The following is a 14,885-nucleotide window of genomic DNA, read 5'->3' on the forward strand; positions in this document are numbered from 1 at the left end:
CATAGGTTTAGGGTGAGAGGGGAAAGATATAAAAGAGACCTAAGGGGCAACATTTTCATGCAGAGGGTGGTGTGTGTATGGAATGAGCTGCCAGAGGAAGTGTTGGAGGCTGGTACAATTGTAACATTTAAAAGGCATCTGGATGAGTCTATGAATAGGAAGGATTTGGAGGGATATGGGCCAGGTGCTGGCAGGTGGGACTAGATTGGGTTGGGATATTTGGTCGGTATGGACGAGTTGAACTGAAGGGTCTGTTTCCATGCTGTACATCTCTATGACTCTATGTAACTTGTATGCATCTGTCTAAGTCTGTTGGTTCTGTACATCCTTGCTTACAATGATCTCTCTGTCCTGCTCATAAACAAAGCTTTTCACTATACTTCAATGCACATGATAATAAATCAATCAATCAGTCAATTAATCTTCCATCAGGCAGAAGGCACAGAAGCTCGTATATGCACCAACAGGTTCAAGTACATAGGAGACAGTACAGCAAATTTTATTTTCATTCTATAAGTAGATTTGAAAAGTGAAACTAAATGGGATACAAAATAAAAGTTCAACAGAATATAATAGGAACCAAAAAAGTTCAAGCAAACTTCTGCCATAATTTAATTTATTTATTTGAGTTCATTGGTGAAAATTTACCTCTGATAATCAGCATGTCACAAAATAAGACTTCTACCAAACTTGATTTCTTGCAACAGGTGAATTAGAATTATATCTATATTACCAGTTTAATATTTGAAAATTTTAATCAGGACAATGCTTACCCAATGTATAGTTTGGTTGTCTACTTAGTAATTATTTTTTTCAGATCACACTAATTTGTCCCCCTTCTTCCTTAATTCCATCTACTTCATGTTATTTTTATATTGACAAATAATCCTTCGTGTTCTCAAATACTGAATGAACCACTTGGAATCTTTGCCAACAAGTGATGCATTAATGTTGGCAGCTCTGCCACGTCATGTTGTTCGAAGACTTTCTCATTTGAAAGTCAGTTCACTCAGAAACCAGTTCAGATTCACTGTCGGTGCAGAGTGTGAGATTCAGTGTAAAAATATTCATAATCTCTGCCTTTGGCATTCTTGTAAAACTGTCTCTTTGCGATATCTAAATTGAGCTGATGAAGCTTTGTTAGTGACCTCACTTGAACCAAAAGTGGGATAAGTTAAACTTCTGAGTCATTGCTACTTCAACTTTAAATCAACGTCAGTGAGGTTTTCTATCTCACATACTCCTAAAAATCAAATTGCACTAACTAATTACATTAAGGGTAGACATCAGACCTGTTCAGTCCATGCATATTTGCGCTGATGGGTAAATGTCAAAGCACCGCTTTATTATCATTATATTGGCATGGCAGCTCATCATGCTGGGTGTTCTGAAGTTTTGAAGAAGGGTCTCTGGATCTGAAATGTCAGCTTTGTTTCTCTCTCCACAGATGCTGCCCAGCTGCTGAGATTTTCCAGCAATTACTGTTTTTGTTTCAAATTTCCAGCATCCGCAGTTCTTTGCTTTATTTTGTATCGTTCATTGCATGTTAGTAACTAATGAACAAGTTACATTTATATGATACATATTGTTACAGAGACTTGAAAGAGGACCTGGATGTTAGGTCTCACTCCTTCAAGATCCTGTGCTGTTGCCTACAAGTCCATATGTCAAATCCCAGTGGGTAGTGCTTATGCTACTCCTCAGTATTAATGGTTTCAGACCCATGCATAATACATACTACTTGTTAAAATAATATCATAATCTTAACCTGCACGGTGGCACAGTATTTAGCACTGCTGCCTCACAACTCCAGTGACCCGGGTTCAATTCCCGCCTCAGGCGACTGACTGCGTGGAGTTTGCACGTTCTCCCTGTGTCTGCGTGGGTTTCCTCCCACAGTCCAAAGATGCGCAGGTTAGGTGAATTGGCCATGCTAAATTGCCCGTAGTGTTAGGTGAAGGGGTAAATGTAGGGATATGGGTGGGTTTCGCTTCAGCGGGTCGGTGTGGACTTGTTGGGCCGAAGGACCTGTTTCCTCACTGTAAGTAATCTAATCTAATTATCTGCTTTATAGCACAATATCTCATTCTGTTTAAAAACAAATATGACTGTCTATGTTGGTGCAGTGACTAAAACATTGTTGAGGCAGACACAATTCTACACTGAAGTCTTATTTCTCTGGGTAAATTTGACACGGGTGTGCAGGGCAGTGTGATGTTTGTTGCTTGTTTCAAGATGTTACTGGGTATAGTAGGAGAGTTTTCATGCCTGCACCCCAATGTCCCACACCAAGGAGTCACAAATAATCATTTGTAATTTTTGTCCAAATGAGAATTTATGCATTATAATTGTACACTATTAAACTTGATGAAAGTGCACGTAGGTAGGGTAAGTGTAAGATAGGTCGAAAAGTGTGGTGCTGGAAAAGCACAGTAGGTCAGGCAGCATCCTAGGAGCAGGAGAATCGACATTTCAGGCAAAAGCCCTTCATCAGGAATGTGAGGTGGCGATGTCAGTTGAGATGGATAAATGGGTAATGACCCAGGTCGATAAAAGTGACAGGGATTTGGGTGCCACATGGGTAAGGTGTCAGGTATGAAACAGTAACATGCCAGAGGGTAGGAGGTCAGGCAGAGAGAATGCTAGGGCACCAAGTGTTGGGGGTGACAGACAAGTGATGTAGGGTAGGTTAAGGTGGATGGGAGATAGCGAGTTTGGTGGGAAGCATAGAGGGGATGCTGTTGAGGTGTAGCCCGATCACCTATCAGAACCTTCAATTCTTGGAAACTGGAGATTCCATTAGGGCTTCACATGCAACTCCCATTACACTTCAGAAACAATTAGCTGGCCCATCAAAAATTCCAGGGCATTATCTCTGCTATTACTTTAGCTCCCAACTTGCCTCAGGGTACTTCCCCATGAATGTGTCAGGGAACTGGACCAATGAACAATCCACCCCAATCTACCAATGACCTCCCCAACCATGCCCACTACTATAGCTTGTAAAATCCTGCCCAGTTAACTTTTTTCAGAATTATTAACATTTATGTGCTGTTTTGCTCTACTCTTCGCCAATACTACTACTTTTGTGATAAAAATGTTTTTTCACATTATATGGACTGCAACACACAAATGCAGAATAATTTTTTTAACAATTTATTCTCAGAATATGCTAATAAGTCTGGTTTTACAGCACATCCCCAGTTCCATCATTTTTTGGTAAATTACTTGCTGATGGGCCACTTCAGAGGGCAGCTAAGATTCAATCACATTACTGTAGGTGTGGAGTTACATAGACAATAGCCACAGATTTTCTTCCCTAAAATAACTTGCAAACCAATTGAATTTTACCAACAATCTCACAGCTCTGTGATCATTGATGTAATGTTTAGGTTATTTTCCTGAAATTTAATTCAAGTTCTCTGAATGCTATGGCAGGGTTTGAATTAATTTTCTGAATTATTATCTAGATCCCTAGAGCAGTTACAACACATAAAGTGTAAAGTAGGACTCTATCTGAAGCACTTTTTTTCGGATTGCTGAGCCTGAGCTATTTTCTTGGCAATTCTTTTGTCAGTAATGGTTTGCTTCCCACTCTCAGGGCAAGAAAGCAGCTTCCTCAGTCAGAACAGAAATTGAGCCTATGCTGCTGGTGTTATTCTGAAGCATAGATTAGCTCTCTGGACAACTGAGTAATCAAACACAAATTTAGCTATTGATAGGTGCAGTGGTTAAGATTTTGAAAAGGGGGATAAAGTCTTTGAATGATAATGGTATTAAACATGGGGGATAAAAGCAAGAAATTGAGTTTTAAAAGATAAAGATCTGTCATGGGTAACAGAATGACGGAGTAGGCTTGTTGGGTCAAAAAGACCCACACCTATTCCTGTGCTCAGTGTAATTAATTTTGACAGGCAAATCCAATTTAATCTTGATTAATCCAAGCAAAGGTAGATAACTTGTAATAGTTTTTTTAATTTAATTGTGGTAATGGCATTCTATTTCTGGTAAAGTGACTTAATTGTTTATTGTTGGTGGTGATTAATTTCAAGAGATTATGATTGATGAGCCCTGTGCATGGAAATGAAATAAATTTGGTAGCGACAGAAGTAAAACACATCACCAAGGGACTCCAACATCTTTCCACCAATAATACCAAAAACAACCATGTTCTGCTGTTATTGTTACAAATATGGATTTTCTAACTGAGCTACTCTGTAAGTTCAGGTTTGACGCAGTTTCAGCTAAAAACGGAAGTGTTACTATCTCTTAAACAGGACTACAGATGGTCCATAAAAGAAAGCCCAGTTCTCCTTTAAAAATTCAGCCAAAGATGCATCCATATCCCAATGCAAAAAGATTGAGGAGAAATTGTCACATCCAATCGAGGCTTATTTGAGCTCAAAAATGAATCTATAGCTCAATTGTAGTTTCTACTTATATTGTAGAACACCATTTAAAGTATCTACACATCTGTAAAGAGGTTGCTGTTTTTATCAGCAACATGGAACAGGTGGGTACCGGTTTTGTTCCCAAAGTGACACGTGCCAGAATTGCAACCTGCCAAATTTCAGACCCACTAATCTTCAGTCCTGCTCTTTTCATTAAGGTTCATTATGTGAATATTGGAGTGATAGAAGAAACTAAGCATGTTTCTCCTTTTTTTCACCTCTATGGTCAGTTACAGCATAAATTTGGTACAGGAGAAAGTTTCCAATCGCACTGTCCACTCAGGTGTTTAATTTAAACCACAAATGCAAATGACAATTGTATTATTATAATATTTCACCTTTGTGAAACTTGTAGTCTCATTGAGAGATGCTGTCAGTTCACATTTGGGTCTACTATGAATGTTACTGAAATGACAGACATTTGCTGAAACTTTTTGCCTTGCATTCATCATGTCAATCACAAAAAAGCCAAATTTCAAGTGGCCAGAGCAATTCATGTAGCAGGAGAAAAGGAAGGTGATTGGTTGAATATTGGTTCTGATTGGTCAAGGTATTGTCATGACATAAGCAATGGGGAATCACAAGTTTCTTCGGCACCTCCGTAATTAAAAAAAAGGACAAGCCTTGATTATATTCTTTTAGTTTGCAGGATGCTGTTCCCTCAATAGGAATGCAAGCATAAATGACCCACACTACAAGTTTGACAGATTATTTTGAATTAATTATTCATATAAGTGTTAGCACACTCAAGACTGTTCAGCAAGTGCTTTCCAATTAAGGAACCACAGCTAGCAGTGGACATTTTATGCTGTTTGTTGCAAACATGGACTAGGTGAGTGTGTTCTATTCATATAACTGAGGCAACCACACACATCATTTTCTTAAACAGAAAGTCATTATATTGGAGAATAACTTTACTAGAGGTGCTTACAGTGAGTATTGATGCTTAACCCATTAATACCCAGCAGGTGGAATAGTCTATGGGGTTTTCCTGACTCTCTCCACTGCCTTATTGAACCTCAGGAGCCTTCATCAGTTTTGTACTTCCATGCATACTCCCACACTACTTCTTTTTGTTAACATTTACACTTCTAAATCCATCTCTCCTTTTATTATTTGTTCCATCCCCACCTACTCTTGCCTTGTACCATTGTTTCTTTTGTTTTTAATCAGTCTTGCCCTCCTCTCCATCTCCCATTTGTTTTTTCCTTGTGTTTCACTCCATTAGTTTACTAATCCATTTCCCTGTTTTGTAATTGTTTAAATGATGCTGCTCTTTAACATCTTCCAATTCTGATGGACGTGAACATTTTCCAGTGTTTTCTGTTTATACAGAAACAATTTTGTTAGTTCATTACAAACACAATGGTGCACAATCCTCCAATTAGTGGCGAGTTTTTTTAGACATGACTTGCAAGTAACCATCATAACCATGTCCCAAAATGCAGGGCTATTGTGACAATTCACTCATCAAAATCGAGATCAGTAATTTTTTTAAAAATCTATTTTACTTAAAAGAACCGGAAAGATATACATCTCTGTATGGATTTGGATGTTACAAAGCTGGCTAAAAATTTGGATTGTTACTAACTCTAAATATTCTCCTAGTCACCAATAGGGGGACAGTAGCATAGTGATAATGCAGAAGCCCAAATTATTGATCTGCATTTTGGGACTCTGACTCAAATCCCATCATAGCAGCTAGTGAACTCAAATTCAGGCTAACCTCAGTAATAGTGATCATGAAACTACATCGATTGTCAGAAAAAAAAATGGATCCCAGTGATGCCCTTTAGTAAAGGAAATGTGCAACCAATCAGCAATGTGGTTGACTCTTAACAGCCCTCGACAATAGCCTCACAAACCACTCAGTTCAAGGACAGTTAGGGATGGTCAACAAATGCTGGTAATGCCAGCAATGCTCACATCCCTTGAAAAAATATTTTTAAAAGTTCTTAAATGAATCTTGCATCTTTTTCCATTCGAACTGCACTGTTTACTGATTAAATTATCTTAATTAATACTTAAATATTTCATTATCTTATTAAATAATGGAGGTTGCTGCAAAGAACTTTTGCTCCACATGCTAATTATTGGAATACATTGAAAATGCCCTCCCCAACAGGAAAGCACAATGTGAAACTTGCCATCAAGTCAAATCATAAATTCAGCCCAACCACTGGTTTATTTTTCAATAAAATGCATCAATAAAAAGTACACAGCTTTCACAGTGAAAAGAATCAATATTTTTTATGTTCATTGATTATGAAACAATAAACCACAATTTCTAAAATCTATTTGAATATTAGCTCACCTCCTCTAATTCAGCTACTGAAGCAGAGCAGATTGGATGGATAAATATTCTGGAGGTTTCACTTGATTATTTTTGGGCATTGGAAAGTACTCTTGCAGAATCTTCTTAGCTGAGACAAAATAGGCAAGGTAAGATAGAGTAGATTGTAGATAACCTGTAAGAACAGTCAACTTGATAGCACCACACAGGTTTAATAAAGGCTTCTCTTCTCAGTTACCCAAAAGTATATTATCAGGCAACATTTCATGTGACCTGGGTCATAACTTGCTCTGGACTGGTTGTCAAAATATTCTAAGGGGAAATTCCCTGTATTTTTTTTCAGTAGAGAATTACTCTCCTTTATTAAGCCTGTACATAAATCCATTGAATGGATTACAAGTGTATCAGACAGCCAAAGCAAAGTCTTGGATCGTAAAATACATCCAATAATTATCCACTGAGCTGTATCTGCTTCTAATGGATGATAATGTACAATAAATATTTATTTAGCCCTCTCTATTTCTCACATAAAGCATTAAAATATGCAAAGTGGACAATTCTTGGGACCTTAGACCTAAAATTCTATTCACAAACATTGTCAAGTTTATCACTTTATCTAAATGATAGATATAATGACAGCCTTCATATCTTTTACTCCAGCATCATTATTTATTTAGTTTGTCAGCATTTAATGCATGAATCGAACAAAAAAGATTAAGGCAGATCATTGCATCAAAACATAATTCAGGCATATTAAGCCCTTGGGCTCCTGACACATATTTACTAGAATTAAAGATGAGTTAATTTAAATGTTTTTTTAAAAGCATTTATCAAAGTTAAAAATAAGAAGATCAAGTAGTACATAATATATTATAAATAGTTACTTGGTGGTACACAAACAACTCATTTTCCAGAATTTTTAAACTGAGAAGTCTAGTTGAAGGAACAAGACTATTGGTGGATAAGAAATTGGATCAGACTTTGGTGATATGATGCCCTTGAGTCAACCCTGCCACAGCAGAAGATATTGGTTGGTTTTAGAACATAGAACATAGAATATTGCAGTTCAGTACAGGCCCTTCGGCCCTCGATGTTGCGCCAACCAGTCGAACTAATCTGAAGCCTATTTATCCTACACTATTCCATTTTCATCCATATGTCTATACAATGACCATGTAAATGACCTTAAGGTTGGCGAACCTACTATTGTTGCAGGCAGTGTATTCCACGCCCCTACTACTCTCTGAGAAAATAAACTACTTCTGACATTGCTCCTATATCTATCACCCCTCAATTTAAAGCTATGTCCTCTCATGCTAGCCAACACCATCCAAGGAAAAAGGCTCTCATTGTCCACCCTATCTAACCCTCTGATTATCTTTCGGAGATGCCGGTGTTGGACTGGGGTGTACAAAGTTAAAAATCACACAACACCAAGTTATAGTCCAACAGCTAACCTGAGAATGCAACTTTAAAAAAAAAGGGTTTTGTGATTTACACATGAAAGAAGTGAAACTATCACTGTACTCTAACAGATGAAAGGCTTAACAGATAATCAATTCTTCAATGTATAATTTCAGTTACATCACACTGCAAATTTTTGCTATAAATTCTGTGTTACGATCGAGCCCTCCACAATCACCTGATGAAGGAGTCTCGCTCCGAAAGCTAGTGTGCTTCCAATTAAACCTGTTGGACTATAACCTGGTGTTGTGTGATTTTTAACTCTGATTATCTTGTATGTCGCAATTAAGTCACCTCTCAACCTTCTTCTAATGAAAACAGCTTCAAGTCCCTCAGCCTTTCCTCATAAGACTTCCGCTCCAGACCAGCCAACATCCTAGTAAATCTCCTCTGAACCCTCTCCAAAGCTTCCACATCCTTCCTAGAATACAGTGACCAGAACTGTACACAATACTCCCAAGTGTGGCTGGACCAGAGTTTTGTACAGCTGCAGCATGACCTCGTGGCTCCAAAACTCAATCCCTCTACCACTAAAAGCTAACATACCGTATGCCTTCTTAACAACCCCGTCAATCTGGGTGGCAACTTTCTGGGATCTATGTACATGGACACTGAGATCTCTCTGCTCATCTTTGCTACCAAGAATTTTACCATTAGTCCCAGTACTCTTTATTGTTGCTCCTTCCAAAGTGAATCGCCTCACACATTTCTGCATTAATCTCCATTTGCCACCTCTCAGCACAGCTCTGCAGCTTATCTTTGTCCCTCTGTAACCTGCAATACCATTCTGCACTATCCACAACTCCACCAACCCTAGTGTCATTAGCAAATTTACTATCCCATTCTTCTACAGCATCATCCAGGTCATTTATAAAAGCACTGGCCCCAAAACAGATCCTTGCTGTACACCACTAGTAACTGAACTCCAGGATGAACATTTCCCATCAGCCACCACTAGCTATCTTCTTTCAGCTAGCCAACTTCTGATCTAAACCGCTAAATCACCCTCAATCCCATGCCTCCATGTTTTGTGCAATAGCCTACTGTGGGGAAACTTATCAAATGCCTTATTGAAATCCATATACACCACATCAACCACTTTACCCTCATTCACCTGTTTGGTCACCAACTGAAAAAGCTCAATAAGGTTTGTGAAGTATGACCTACCCTTCACAAAACCATCCCCAATCAATCTATTCCTCTCCAGATGATTATAATTCCTATCTCTTATAAGCTTTTCTAACACTTTACCCACAACCGAAGGAAGGCTCATTGGTCTATAATTACCAGAGTTATCTCTTCTCCCCTTCTTGGACAAGAGGACAACATTTGCTATTCTCCAGTCTTCTGGTACTATTCATGTAGACAATGACAACATAAAGATCAAAGCTAAGGGTTCTGCAATCTCCTTCCTGGCTTCCCAGAGAATCCTAGGATAAATCCTATCCAGCCCAAGGGTCTTATCTATTTTCACACTTTCCAGAATTGATAACACCTCCTCCTTGTGAACTTCAATCCTGGCCGGGATCATTACCCAGTACCAAATCCAGTGTGGCCTCACCCCTTGTTGACTTGTCTACACACTGTGTCAGGAAACCCTCCTGCACACATTGGACAAAAACTAACCCATCTAAAGTACTCGAACTATAGTAGTTCCAGTCAATATTTGGAAAGTTAAAGTACCTCATAACAACTACCCTGTTACTCTCGCTCCTACCCAGAATTATCTTTGCTATCCTTTCCTCTACATCTCTGGAACTATTCAGAGGCCAATAGAAAATCCCCAATGGGGTGCCCTCTCCTTTCCTGTTTCTAACGTCAGCCCATACTACCTCAGTAGACGAGTCCTCAAATGTCCTTTCTGCTACCATAATACTGTCCTTGACTAACAATGTGACACCACCCCCTCTTTCACCATCTTCTCTGTTCTTAATGAAACATGTAAATCCCAGAACCTGCAACAACCATTTGTGTCCCTGCTGTATCCAGGTCTCCAAAATAGCCACAACATCGAAGTCCCAGGTACAAACCCATGCTGCAAGTTCACCCATCTTATTCCAGATGCTCCTGGCATTGAAGTAGACACATTTCAAACCGCCTTCCTGCTAGCCAGGGAACTCTTATGATCTTGAAACCATATTTCTGACCTTACTACTCTCAACCTCCTGGACACTGGAACTACAATTTAGGTTCCCACCCCCCTGCTGAATTAGTTTAAACACTCCCAAAGAGCATTAGCAAATTTCCACCCCAGATATCGGTACCCCTCTGGTTCAGGGGTAGACCATCCTGTTTTTAGAGGTCCTACCTACCCCAGAATGAGCCCCAATTATCCAAGTATCTGAAACCCTTCCTCCTGCAAATTCCCTGTAGGTCTTCTACCTCAACAATATTTCCTGCCCTATCCTCTGCCTTAACTATACTCAGCAACGCACTGCTCACAGCCCTCTGGGGTAGAGAATTAATGAACCTCTGAATGAAGAAATTTCTCATAATCTCAGTCTTTGCCAGTCATCCATTATTCAAAGTAGACAGGCAGGAGGCTGGAAGAACACAGCAAGTCAGGCAGCATCAGGAGGTGGAGAGGTCGACGTTTCGGGTGAAATGCTTCTTCAGGACTGGGGTTGGGTGCAGAGGGAGATACAGATAAAGAGGGTGGCGGGAGCAGGGTGGTGAAGTGGGGATAGGTTGAGGACAGGTAGAAGGGTTAAGACTCAAGAAGGGTTACACCTGAAATGTCAACGTCTCCACCTCCTAATGCTGCCTGGCTTGCTGTGTTCTCCCAGCCTCCTGCCTGTCTTTGGATTCAAGTATCTGCAGTTTTTTGCTTCTAATCTATTATTCAAAGGCAATGAATTCTATTTTGAACTTCTCCAATCAAGGCAGAAAAAACATTAGACAGGACAGAGGGCGAAATGGTAGCATAATCATAATGGCAATATGGGTCTTGCAATCCAAGGGCCCAGGCGAATGCTGTAGAGACATGGGTTCAAACCCAGCATCCTGTAACATTGGTTGTTGTAAAAAACCCAATTGGTTTGCTAATCCTTTGCAAAGAAGGAAACCTGCCCTGAATGTGACTCCAGAGCCACAAAAATGTGCCTAACTCTTAGCTGCCTTGAATAATATCTGAGGAAGCCACTTAGTTCAGGGGTAAGAAGCAATGGGCAACAAATGCTGTAACACCTGCAGAAAAGAATAAAATAAATCAATAAAACGACAAAGAAGAGAATAAATTCTAGGTGTAACACTTATAGAGTCATAGAGATGTACGGCACAGAAAGTGACTCTTCAATCCAACTTGTCCATGCCAACCAGATATCCAAACCTAATCTAGTCCCAATTGCCAGCACCTGGCCCATATCCCTCCAAATCCTTCCTATTCATATACCCATCCAGATGCCTCTTAAATGTTGCAATTGTACCAGCCTCCACCACATCCTCTGGCAGCTAATTCCATACACGTACCACCCTCTGTGCGAAAAAGTTGCCCCTTAGGTCGCTTTTATATCTTTCCCCTCTCACCCTAAACCTATGCCCTCCAGTTCTGGACTCCCCCACACCAGGGAAAAGACATTGTCTATTTATCCTATCCATGTCCCTCATGATTTTATAAACATCTATAAGGTCACCCCTCAGCCATCAATGCTCCAGGGAAAACAGCCCCACCCTATGCAGCCTCACCTTGTAGTTCAAATCCTCCAACCCTGGCTACATCTATGTTAATCTTTTCTGAACCCTTTCAAGTTTCACGACATCCTTCCAATGGGAAGGAGACCAGAATTGCAAGCAATATTCCAACAGTGGCCTAACCAATGTCCTGTACAGCTGCATCATGACCTCCCAACTCCGATACTCAATGCCCTGACCAATAAAGGAAAGCATACCAAATGCCTTCTTCACTATCCTACCTGCTCTCCAAGGTCTCTTTGTTCAGCAAGACTCACCAGGACCTCACCATTAAGTGTATAAGTCCAGCTAAGATTTGCTTTTCCAAAATGCAGCACCTCACATTCATCTAAATTAAAATCCACCTGCCATTCCTCAGCCCATCGGTCCATCTGATCAAGATCCCATTTTAATCTGAAGTAACCTTCTTCACTGTCCACTCCACCTCCAATTTTGGTGTCATCTGTAAACTTACTAACTATACCTCCTATGTTCACATCCAAATATTTTGTATAAATGACAAAAAGCAGTAGATCCAGCACCAATCCTTGTGGCACACCACTAATCACAGGCCTCCAGTCTGATAAGCAACCTCCACCACCACCCTCTGTCTTCTGACTTCAAGCCAGTTCTATATCCAAATGGCTAGTTTTCCTTGTATTCCATGAGATCTAACCTTGCTAACCCCTCTCCCATGTGGAACCTTGTCAAATGCCTTACTGAAGTCCATATAGATCATGACTACTGCTGTGTCCTTATCAATCCTCTTTGTTACTTCTTCAAAAAATTCAATCAAGTTTGTGAGACATGATTTCCCACGTACAAAGCCATGCTGACTATTCTGAATCAGTCCTTGCCTTTCCAAATACTTGTAAATCCTGACCTTCAGGATTCCTTCCAACAACTTGCCCACCACTGACATCAGGCTCACCAGTGTATAGTTCCCTGGCCTGTCCTTACCACCTTTCTTAAATAGTGGCACTACATCAACCAACCTCCAGTCTTCCGGCACCTCACCTGTGACTATCGATGATACAAATATCTCAGCAAGAGGCCCAGCAACACTTCTCTAGCTTCCCACATCAAGGTACACCTCATCAAGTCCTGGGGATTTATACAATTTAATGTATTTCAAAATATCCAGCACTTCCTTCTCTGTAACATGAACGTTCTTCAAGATGTCACCATCTATGTCCCCAAATTCTATATCTCCCATGTCCTTCTCCACAGTAAACACTAATGCAAAATACTCATTTAGTTTCTCCCCCATCTCCTGCGGCTCTACACATAGGCTGCCTTACAGATCTTTCTCTTCCTGGTTACCCTTTTGTCCGAATGTATTTATAAAATCCCTTTAGATTCGCCTTTTAACCATATTTGCCAAAGCTGTCTCATGTCCCCTTTATGCCCTCCTGATTTCCCTCTTAAGTATACTCCTACTGCCTTTATACCCTTCTAGGGATTCACTCGATCCCTCCTGATTATAACTGATATATGCTTCCTTTTATTTCGTAACGAAACCCTCAATTTCTCTCATCACCCAGCATTCCCTACACCTACCAGCCTTTCCTTTAATCCTAACAGCAATATACTATCTCTGGGCTCTCGTTATCTCATTTCTGAAGGCTTCCCATTTTCCCGCCCTCCCATTACCTGCGAACAGCTGCGCCCAATCAGGTTTTGAAAGTTCTTGGCTAATACCTTCAAAATTAGCTTTCCTCCAATTTAGAACTTCAACTTTTAAATCTGGTCTTTCCTTTTCCATCACTATATTAAAACTAATAGAATTATGGTTGCTGGCCCCAAAGTGCTCCCCGACTGACACCTCAGTCACCTGACCTGCCTTATTTCCCAAGAGTTGGTCATGCTTTGCACCTTCTTTAGTAGGTATGTCCACATACTGAATCAGAAAATTTTCTAGTACAGAGGAGCCTCAATTATCCAAAGGACATGGGTAGGGAGTATTGTGTTCAGTCAATCAAATTCCGGATAATCGAATGCTGGATAACATTGTTTAGCCAAGCATCAGAACCTTGCGATTTTGCTGGTTAATCCGTTATTCGGATAATCGAATGCCGGATGATCAAGGTTCCTCTGTATACACTTAACAAATTCCTCTCCATCTAAACTCTTAACACTATGGCAATCCCAGTCTCTGTTTGGAAAGTTAAAATCCCTTACCACAACCACCCTGTTATTCTTGCAGATAACTGAAATCTCCTTACAAATTTGATTCTCAACGTCCCGCTGGTTATTAGGGAGGTCTATAATACAATCCCAATAAGGTGATCCTCACTTTCTTATTTCTCAATCCCACCCAAATAACTTGCCTGGATGTATTCCCAGAAATATCCTCCCTATAGTACCAATGACATAGGTAGAAGGAGGGATAGGGATGTAAGACAGGATTTCAGGGAGCTAGGGTGGAAGCTGAGAGCTAGAACAAACAGTGTTGTTATCTCTGGTTTGTTACCCATGCCACGTGATAGTGAGGCAAGGAATAGGGAGAGATATCAACTGAAAACGTGGCTGCAAGGATGGTGCAGGACAGAGGGTTTCAGGTTTTTGGATAATTGGGGCTCACTCTGGGGAAGGTGGGACTTGTTCAAACAGGACTGTCTTCACTTGAACCAGAGGGGTACTAATATCCTGGGTGGGAAATTTGCTAGTGCTATTTGTGTGGGTTTAAACTAGCTCAGCAGGGGAATGGGAACCGGAGGTGTAGCTGCACTGCACAGGAGGATGAGAGTAGGAAGGACAGGGACAGGATTTCAGGGTCACAGGAATGCGCTGGCAGACAGCAAATTGGTTTGAAGTGTGTCTATTTCAACGCCAGAAGTATCCGAAATAAGGTAGGTGAGCTTGATAGATTCCTGGGACTTCGATATTGTGGCCATTTCGGAGACATGGATAGAGCAGGGTGAGGAATTGATGTTGCAGGTTCTGGGGTTTACATCTTTCATTCAGAACAGGCAAGGTGGTAAAAGAGGGGGAGGTGTGGCCTTGTT

At 40.4% G+C, this 14,885-nt stretch overlaps 1 long non-coding RNA gene across 1 annotated transcript in view; it reads right to left on the bottom strand.

Annotated features, from left to right (window-relative positions):
• LOC122539912 overlaps positions 1 to 7,161 on the bottom strand; it is a 34,958-nt gene extending 27,797 nt beyond the window's left edge. Inside the window, exon 1 of the long non-coding RNA XR_006309207.1 lies at positions 6,766 to 7,161. This is a non-coding gene — a long non-coding RNA (uncharacterized LOC122539912). The remainder of the gene's footprint in view (positions 1 to 6,765) is intronic.
• Positions 7,162 to 14,885: the final 7,724 nt, after the last annotated feature.

The sequence above is a fragment of the Chiloscyllium plagiosum genome, chromosome 33 (assembly GCF_004010195.1).
Source record: "Chiloscyllium plagiosum isolate BGI_BamShark_2017 chromosome 33, ASM401019v2, whole genome shotgun sequence".
NCBI classification, from domain to species: Eukaryota; Metazoa; Chordata; class Chondrichthyes; order Orectolobiformes; family Hemiscylliidae; genus Chiloscyllium; species Chiloscyllium plagiosum.